We start from the raw sequence: 10,852 nt of genomic DNA on the forward strand, positions 1-10,852 counted from the left end.
TGTTGGAAATTTAATTTGAAATTTAATATTTATTTTTATTTTTATTATTAATTTTTGATAAATAATATTATCTTCATTCATCGAATTTAAATATTTTTTGAGCTTGAATTGATTAAAAAAATTGTGATAATTGAGAAAAATTGACATTATTGATAATATGATAAAAAAATTCACATTATTGATGATTTTAATTATTATGAATCTGCGTTTTGCGTATTGTAGTTACAATTTCGTTCGCTAAATTTTCTTTTATTACTATTATGACTTGTACAATGTTATAACATTTTGAATTTGTACAGGATGGATTATCATCTTGACGCAGAGTTGAGATAGATGTCAGGCAAAGTTACGTGGAATAGTAGCTTTGATTGTTTCACAGCTGTGTTAGAGCTGTCTGATGATCAACATGTTGATATGCTGCGCCAGTCCTTCCTGTGACCCTTGTACTTGTTGAGAGATCTGTAGTACTCGGGTCAGATTATTGATGCACTTCTATGTCGATTGCTGAGTCCAGTCGATAGCGATGCCCTCCACTTCGCAATCGGGGGTAAAATCGCCAGTTTTTCGATGTTCGAGTTTGCTCTGATCACGGGATTAAAGATTACTGGCGATGAAGCAGCTGGTGATGGGACTCAGAGAAGAAATATGCTTCATGACGCTTACTTCGAGGGACAGGGTACTGTGCTCCTTACACAACTGTTGGACGCAATCAGGAGATGTGATCAGATGTTAGACAGTCTGAAGTTAGGTCTGATCTACATCCTTGAGAGCGTGGTGCAATGTCACCATAAGAAGACTGCGATCGACCTCTTCCATCTGGAGATCGTTGACGACATCGATCGTTTCAACGACTATCCGTGGGATCGGAGATGTTTTGAGGACACTGTACACGCCTTCACCAGATCGCACTCGAAGCCGAAGGGAGCCATGCGTAAGTACGACACCTATGGATTGCCCCTGGTGATGCAGGTAAATGTTTAACATAATGAATGTTAAAATTATTTTCATGTTGAATTTATATATAATAGCTGGATGTGTTGCAGATCTGGACGTATGAGGCTGTCTCCATATTGGGTGCTCGATTTGCGAGGCGAGAGGAGACATGCTGCCCTCAGATGCACCATTGGAGAGCATCTCGATCGGAGGAATGTCCTACTGGAAACAGTTATCGGCTATCCTGAACGACCTTCAGGTGAGTATTATGCATTTGTAATTTATATTGTGCGTGATTTAACATCTGATTGCATGATCGTTAACTAGTTCAAATGTTAATATGCCAGCTTGAAGTCATAACTGAGTTGACGTCGTCGATGGAGGAGGAGGCTCAGGGTCTTGTGCGTGAATTAGGCGTTTCGCACACCGAATACGACCATATGTCCGATCCGATCCACGACCGAGATTGGGTGAGCGAATTAAATAAAATCTATTGATTACCGTTTTGTATGAGTTAGCATTTACGGATGAAGTTAATAATTTGTAATGTTGTTGCTTGTGTAGGACCGTGATCCAGTTGATCGACGATCACCTCCGTCGAGGGCATCACCACCTCTGTCGAGGGCATCTCCTCCGCCTCCCCCGTCCAGAGACCTTTCATGTGGATTTCCCGCAAGTAGTCAGGGGCACTATTTTGATGATCTGTACGCCCGTCTGAGCAGATTTATAGAGGGGTAGGTCGACGGGCTGCGTCGAGAGATGATAGAGAGGGTTGATGATCTGGGACAACAGTTGGTAGGAAGGGTCGAAGGTTTGTCGAATGAGATTGCAGCACTTTAGGGTGATATAGTCGGTAGGCGATGGGTTGACGGAGACGGTGATCGAGGGGGTGATCGAGGGGGTGAGAGGGATGGGGGTGATAGAGATGGGGGTCTCCGGCAGTCATACATACATGATGATGATGCATGGAAATTATTTATTTTATCCATGGAGCACGATGTGACGGGAGTAGTGACCGAGGAGGGGGGCCCGTCGGGGAGGGAGACGGAGGCAGATGAGGGAGTGTTCCCGTCGAGGACGGAGACAGTGGCAGATGTAGGAGTGGCTCCGTCGGGGACGGAGACGGATGCAGATGTTGGGTGGCAGATGAGGGAGTGGCCCCGTCGGAGACCATCCCGTCGGAGACCATGGCAGATGAAGGGATGGAGGAGGTGGCGAGCCCTAGGGTGGAGGAGGTGGCAGTGTATAAGGTAAAAAAGTATGCTGTTGACATGCCGGAGACGGTGGTCGACAAGAGGTCGAGAGTGTCGTCACAGTACGTCGTCTCTCCCTTCACGGCTGAGGCTAAGAGGAGGAGGTTCGTCGATGGGACGTACTTCAATCTGTTCCGGGAGGTCGACCATGCGAAGTGGAAAGCATTTGAGGCTGAGTGGCGAAGAATATTGCCCGGGTAAGTATTGTATGATTTAGTAGACTAGAATTACTCGTGTATGCTTCGTTTAATGTTTTTTCTATTTTATTTTCAGAGCCACGCACATGATAGCCGGAAGGACGATATTGGACGCATACAAATGGTTTCATGATATCACCACTCAGGGGGCTTATCTCGTCGACGATGTAAGTGAAGTGTTATTATTACTTTTCATATACGTTATGTTTAATTTGATAAATGAAATAAGTATTTATGTCTTTGTTTTCCTTGATGTAGCACATCGACATGGTCATGGACTTGTTGCGCGATCGCGAGTTGAGAGATATCCACAATCATTCTACAAGCCTGGTCGCATTATACTGAACACCGAGTTCTTCCGTGCCGTTACCATTGAGTATCAGTCCCTCCAACTTCTAGGTAACGAATACGTGCTTCCCGCTTATATGTTCGAGTGGGTCATCGAGCTGTCACCGAGTGTTGGGGGAAAGCCATGGGAAGGTTGTACGCATTTGTACATTCCAATTATCGCGAATCAGCACTGCATTGAACTGGAGATCGTGTTCCCTGATTTGACGATATGTGTACGATCCCGATCATTCATGTCTGACAAAGGGACAGCTTGAGCAGATCGTAGAGTCGATAACTGTGATCGTTCCTATGATGGCTAGACATGCGAGCTTGACTGTGGATGACAGACTAGCCATCGTGCGGGACACGACAACGATGAGACATTGTATATCGTAAGTCTTTGTAATTTTTTTTTTTGATTTAGTAATCAGTTCGTACGTAATTGGAATCGAACTAACACATATTTGTTCATTTGCAGGGGTGACTGTGGGATTTTCGCAATCAAATATATAGAATTTTTGAGTATAGCACATAAGGTTGATGGAATCAACCAGTCATGAATACAGAATTGGCGAAATAAGTTAGCGTGTGATTTATACAAATTTAATTATGATCCATAAATTATTTGTAAATATTTTTTGTACTTCAATATTTGTAATTATTTTTTGTGATTATTCATGTAAATATTGTTTATTTCAATGTAAATTCTATTCATTTCAATATAAATATTATTTATTTCAATGTAAATACTTTTCATTTCAGTAGAAATACACAATGCCCTAACTGTCATTTAGGGGAACCTGACTTGTACAAAATTGACGAGTACGTCTTACTGATTTGCACCTGCTACACCTACGCGGTCGGGAAAACTCTCCAGTAGATGGTATTTTAGAAGTATTTGGACGTCCAGGACCACGTGGTTCAATGAGAGGTGGCGACAATGTATTGAATGGGCGAATATGATCGGGAACTTCCTACCCAGCTTTGTTTGGAAGGGAAAATATGATTTCAACATACGCAGCTCTCCAATTTTCAGCAGTGTAATAAGGAGAGCACAATGTTCTCGTTGCAAATCTTGGATACATAGCCACCGCAACTGCATGCTCACATGGAAAACTCTTTAATTGAAATTGTTTACAAATGCATGTTTCATCACTTAAATATACCATTATGCCGTATGACATGCACATTCCACAGAGAAGCACGACTCGTCTAGTGGTTCGACATTTAACTTTCTCGCAGCCTCTGCAGCTTTGGAGAGCTTTACCTCTTGTGCTGGGGCTAACACACTTGTGCAATTATGTGATTCCGCACGTCGATTGTGAAATTACTGCTGCAGCTTCGTACGGATATTCTCAATCAGTGCGAGAATGGGTAACTCTCGGTCCCTCTTAAATAATGATTGAGAGACTCCGCGTTGTTTGACGTCATCATGTTGTATCGACGTCTTGAAAAATATGAATGCGCCCAATGTTCAATCCCCATTTTCGTTAGATAGTCCCATACCGTGAATGATTTGCTTCATATTTCAACCATGTACCTATTACATTTTTCAATACTGTAAGCTTCGGCCGCTCTCATAAATAATGAAACGACGCCTTTGCCCCGATACATGGTCTTCAAGTTGCTTTGTATATGGTATATGCAATACCCATGATGTGCATCGGGAAAAACTTCAGCAATACCATTTATTATAGACTGTCCCCGATCGGTGACAAATTCAAGGTCCTCGACTTCTCCGATTACTTCTCTTAGCTTTGTAAATAACCAACGCATTGACAGATCATTCTCGTTATCAACTATGCCGAATGCAAAAGGATAAATTTGAATGTTGGCATCTTGACATGTAGCAATAATCAACTGGCCTTGGTATTTGGATTTCAGAGTTGTACCGTCGACTAGAATTAGGGGTCGCATAGCATTTCGAAATCTCCGAATGCATTGTTCAAGAGCCATAAAGAAGAATTTGAAGCAGTTATCGGCCTCCGTCTCAATAAAAAATGTCGAGCGGGGATTAGTTTTCTCTATGTTATGACAATACCTGGTCAATTTAGCATAGCTTTCCTCTGTCGAGCCCATTAAATCCTGCAATGCATATTTTTTGGCCTTTCAGGCCTTCTGGTAGCTCATGACTACTCCGTACTCTCGATGAACATCGGTAATAATGTCCGATGGTCTGTAGATTGTCCGTGGATCCTGATACTTGTGCATTATTTGTCGACCAATAAACCAAACTCGGGCTTGCCTGTGATCATTGCGACAAACTCTCATTTCACAAGTATGTTCTCGTGTATTTTTACAAATTATGAAGCACTCATTCGTGCCCATCTTCGTTGCTCGCAAACGCCAACTGCAACTATTATTTACGCATGATAGCGTCAATAATGACCTATTCGATTTTTTCACTCTAAACTCGAAGTTGTATTTCAGTGCAGTTGGTGCACGGTTTCTTGCAAATCTTTCTTTGTTTCAAACAGTTGCTCGACATACAAATCCTTATTATCAAGAACCACACGTGAGGAGTTAGAGGACGGTCCACTCGATCTAGCCCCCGAGGTGCCACCCCACTCATGTCTCTGCCGGGATAAACCAATCAAGTCCTCGTTTGTAAAAGTATTTGCATTTTCATTCTCGTTGTCACGAGCAGCGGATTGGATTCTGTGTGCAACTATCTCTGGAATAACCACATAATCTTTACGAGCTATCTCCACCGTATCCCAAAAATTATTAGCATTATGATCCCCACCTCCCGAATCTACTTGTACATCATCGATGACATCTTTCCTTACTTATTGTTTAGTTCAATCAGATAATTCACTTCATCAACAGAAGAAATCATTATAGGTGGAATCGGAACTGATGCATGCTCGCTGAATTTAAATTTTAATTCCATGTTGTACTGAGAAGGATCAACATTCAACTTATTCTGTAAATCATTATGGAGTTCTGCATACGATGTACCTGATGATATGGAAATTGCGATACCACCACATTTATCACTTGTCTATTTCCATACCCATTGATCTTTTTCGTCCAATTCAAAATCACCAAAGTAACAAACTGGGACTACGACCATATTTGCATGTCGAAACAGAATTTTTAATTACAAGAAAAATATTAACAGCAATAAAAATAATCCAAAAACGGGGAAAAAAAGAAAACAGTTGGCAAACAGCTGGCCGGCTGTTCAAACAGTCGACAAATAGTCGGTCAAACAGACGACTGTTTTTCGACTGTTTGGCCGGCTGTTTGACCAGCTTTTTAACAGCCGATCAAACATTCGATTCACCGGCGCCGACATAATAATATGCAGATGAATTTTTTCCGGTCAAATACTTAAAAAATTACAGATCTATTACATTTTTTTCCCTACTAATCATTAAATGTCGAAATACAAGTTATCGATTTAAACATACAATAATTTAACAAAAACAAGATTAAATTTGCTTATATAAACTTACCGAACCGACGAGATTGATGTCCACAAATTTTTTGACTTTCGATTTCGATAAATTTTTAAGTTTCTGCAGTTGAAGCAGATGAAGGGTGAGAGTGTTTTATTTATCTGTGTTGGAGTATATAGATAAGAAATGTAGGAAGTGTTTGATTTTTATTTGTTAAGTGAAAGGGTATTCATGTCTTTTAAAAAAATCAACTTTTGTAATTGTATAATGTATTTAAGGGTATTTTTGTTTTTTAACATTGGATAGGCCATTTTCATAATATACCTTTGTTGAGAAATCAATGTGAAATTTGGATGATTTGACCAGGTTAATTTTAAAAGTACCCCGTAATTTAGACTCTCTTCATGTTTGAACAAATGTCATTTAGTTTATTGTCTAGACTAGATATGCATACTGAATTACTGTCCTGTTTTAGCAGTTCGTTTAATTAACAGCGGAATTTCGACTGGAAGTCTGGAAGCCTTTTCGGTTTTTTTTTTTTTTTTTTTTTCTACTTGGAAATTTAAGGTTGAGTGGGCACTTGGAGATGAATATGGAAGTCCTCGATATTTTGTGCTTGAATCTTTGTAAATGCAATAAGTTAATGTTGTGTGTCTGCTAATGAGCCTTGGATAAATACATTGGTCGGGTATGGCAAGTTCTGTACAAGAGGGTGCATAAACGATCACGATATATGACGAATATTGTATATATCTCGTGATATTTAAATATGCTTGAGATCTCGTTCAGATTAACTTATCGAATACGTCTTCTACTTGGAAATTTAAGGTTGAGTGGGCACTTGGAGATGAATATGGAAGTCCTCGATATTTTGTGCTTGAATCTTTGTAAATGCAATAAGTTAATGTTGTGTGTCTGCTAATGAGCCTTGGATAAATACATTGGTCGGGTATGGCAAGTTCTGTACAAGAGGGTGCATAAACGATCACGATATATGACGAATATTGTATATATCTCGTGATATTTAAATATGCTTGAGATCTCGTTCAGATTAACTTATCGAATACATTCTATTTAGACGAGGACATAGTTGCCATTTTTAATCTACAGTAAACTCGAGTTGGATTGGAGTTATAGTGGGAGCTGAGTAAGGGGTAGACAGCTACTGGTTCATGAATCTCTCCACGAATTCTTCATAAGGTTCTGTTAAATCAGCTTTATATCTTTTAATTGGATATATAATTTTATAAATTGATGTTAAACATTGTTGATGTTAGATATCATTGTTCATAGAATTAAAACTCGTCATACTTGCCATTTACTTTGGCTTGTGACGTGTCAGTTCCCAGTTAGAAGTCATTAAATAATTAATCAGTAATTTACTTTGGTCGAGGCACTAACTTCAAATTTCAGTATTTTGAAAATTCTCCAAAATATGATCAAAAAGGGTGAAGAATGACAAAGGGTTGAATTAGAGTGGTCATTTTTATTTGAATAAATGGAAAATTGAAAATGAATCAGCCAAACCAGTTATGGTTCACTCGGATTTCAGATGAATAAACCTCAGCTAAAAACATTGGAAGTTAATTTTTCTATTTAATGATTGTCAAATATTAATTTCAATTACATATTTTAATTGTTACTCATCTATTTTAACTGAATTATGGACCTTTTGATGGATGGTCCATGTTGTAAAATAAACCAATTTGCAATAGTCCGGTGATAAAACTTATACTACTTGTTATGAATACTAAAGAAAATAAATATGACAAGATAAAACAGAATCATACAAGAGCACAAGATTTAACGAAAAAAATCCAAATCTAAGATATCCATGAGTAGAGATGGAGAATTCACTAAAATGAATAGCAAAGAAGTATGGAAAGATCTAGTAAGACTCTCAACCTATCTCAAAATATGCGAGTCTCATTGTTTAAACAAGATTCGTTTACTTTGATGCTTTCTCAATGCTATACAATGTTTTGATATGTTACTCAAGTCTTATGAAGAGCCTAAACCATGTGGAGTATATGTAGGAGTCCAATTTTCAAGTTTTGAATGAAGTAGAATACAAGAATTGCAATAAAAGTCCAATTATGGCCGAACGATGGCGCCTAGGCGCCATGGGGCTGGGCTGTTCCTCCTTTTGTTGGCCAGCACCTAGGCACCGCGGTTTGATGCCTAGGAGCTCCATCTTTGTCCCAAACACCTTCAAATGCATTTTTATCCATTCTAAAATCCTTCTTCCAATCAAACTCCTAATTCTTGATGAAATTTATCCCTCTTCAAACCGGACTTCCAAACCAAAATTGTTTATATCTCCTTTATCAATCAAACAACCCAAACATAATCCAAAAAGGAAATTTGGGTCATATTCTTTTTAACAATTTTCAATTTGACACAAATTTCTTAGTAAGGAATTAATCTTCATTCTTCAATAAGTAGCTACAAATAGAGTGTTACAAACTCTACCTCTCCCACTATGCCTCTTCGGGCATGCTCAGTAACTATGAACAAAATTCAAGCCCTGTTTATAAGCAGAACTACCTTGGGCACCAAACCTACTTGAATCATTCTGTTCACTTCCAACTTCACCTATGTTGCCAAACCTGCTTGAATCACCACGAGCCACACGGCCCGAGCTAGTGGCGGGTTCTTCAATATTATTGTTCGAATCACCATGAGCAACACAATCGCAACCAACTCTAATTGAGTTATTGCTTGTTGAACCAAAAGCTGCAGCTACATCCAAATTGATTATCGAACCTTCCAAAAACATATAATCAAAACTTCCCTTCAGCACAACTCTAGAACCCTTGCTAACTTTTAGAATTTCACCTCCATAGGAGTACCTGTACTCTTTTGAATAAGCGCACTAAAGAAGATAATATTTTTGTTCAAAGTAAGAATGTGTCTCACTTCACCTAGTATCATGACCTTCCCATCAAATATCTTGATTATGATCTTACTAATACCAACTATTTTACAAGACAAATTATTTCTCATCACCATGGAACCCATTGTAACAATTTCATATGTTGAAAACCAATCCCTGTTAGAACACATATGAAAAGTGCACGCTATATCGAGAATCTAATCCTAGCCATGTTTGGAGTCACCATCAGAAATCAAAAGATTTCAATACTATAGTGTTCTTCTACAAGACTAGTTACATCGGAATTACTAGGTTGTCCCTTCTGATCTGTAACAACAACTTTATTCCTGTCCTGCTGCTTTGGGTAGTCCTTCTTCTTGTGCCCCTTATCCTTGCAGAAATAACATATTATATCACCATCATTAGCCTTATACCTGTCTCTTCCATGACCAATTAAATCTTTCTCACGAAAACAATAGGTCTTCGATCCAATGACTAGCTGCTTCATCTTCTCTTTAGAATAAAGAACATCATAAAAATTTGTCAATGGTAAAATTATCTCAACCATATAAGATGGTGTCCCTGAATGTCATATATGAAGCGGGGAATGAACATAGCAAAATCAACCCTAAGTCCTCTTCATCATACTTGACTTTTATGGTCTCTAAATCAGCAACAAAATCCTTAAATGTAGATAGATGATCTTCCAAGTATCCACCTTCTGTCATGCGATGAGAATATAAGCACTGCTTTAGATATAATTTGCTGGTTAGACTCCTATTCATGCACAATTTCTCTAATTTCAGCTATAATGGAGCGACAATTTTCTCCTTTACCACGTCCTGAAGAATTTGATTTTAAAGATGAAGATATCTATGATAGGCCATCTAATCCTTGTGCTGCTTCTCCTTCATATCAAAGTTGCGGGCATTCTATTAAGCCCCAACAAAGTATCATCCATGTCCAATTGGATGAGCACTGCTCACATCTTAATCTGCTACAAAGAAAATTTGGTGTTGCAATTCTGAGACAATCAAACCTTGTTTTAGTACAAGACCAAACTGTCTCCCCCAAGAATTTCAGTTTTTGGCTCTGATACCACTTGTTGTAAAAAAAGCTAATTTACAATAACCCCGTGATCGAACTTATACCACTTGTTATGAACATTAAAGACAAAAAATATGATAAGATGAAAAAGAATCACACAAAAATATAAGATTTAATGTAAAAATCCAAATTCGAAAAATTCACGTGCAGAGGCGGAGAATTCACTTTAATCAATAACAAAGAAGTATAAAAGAATTTCACAAGACTCTCAACTTATCTCAAAATATACGAGTCTCTCTCTCTCTCTATAAACTAGATCCTCTCACTTTGTGTTCTCTTAATGCGGTACAATGTTTTGCTATGTTACTCAAGTCTTATGAAGAGCCTTAACCATGTGGAGTATATATAGGAGTCCAATTTTGGAATTCTAAATGAAGTAGAATACAATAACCACGATAAAAATCCAATTCTTGCAGAACTATGGCGCCCAGCCACAATTTCTCCTTTCGTTGGCCAGCGATGTAGCACTCAAGCACCCTATCTCTGTCCCAAACACTTCCAAATGTGTTTTTATTCATTCCAAAGTCTTTCTTCAAATCAAACTCCTAATCCTTGTGAAATTTGATCCCTCTTCAAACTGGGCTTCCAAATAGGGGTGGGTTGGGTCGATTTTTTTTCCAATCCAAACCTAACCCAACATGGTCGATTTGATCTAAAATCAACCCAACCCAACTCAACCCGATGGTTGGTCAGTTTGGGCTTCGGCTTAATTAAAGTTGGATCTGATTATTTTTTTTGTTGAATTTGGATAAA

At 38.6% G+C, this 10,852-nt stretch overlaps 1 long non-coding RNA gene across 1 annotated transcript; it reads left to right on the forward strand.

The window, feature by feature from the left end:
* Window positions 1-204: 204 nt before the first annotated feature.
* On the forward strand, window positions 205-3,345 carry LOC111400043. Its single transcript, XR_002703826.1, has 7 exons — window positions 205-969; window positions 1,044-1,192; window positions 1,281-1,403; window positions 1,498-2,383; window positions 2,460-2,550; window positions 2,642-3,105; window positions 3,192-3,345. It is a non-coding gene; the product is annotated as an uncharacterized LOC111400043 (long non-coding RNA).
* The last annotated feature ends 7,507 nt before the right edge of the window (window positions 3,346-10,852 follow it).

The sequence above is a fragment of the Olea europaea genome, chromosome 1 (assembly GCF_002742605.1).
Source record: "Olea europaea var. sylvestris chromosome 1, O_europaea_v1, whole genome shotgun sequence".
Classification (NCBI taxonomy): domain Eukaryota; kingdom Viridiplantae; phylum Streptophyta; class Magnoliopsida; order Lamiales; family Oleaceae; genus Olea; species Olea europaea.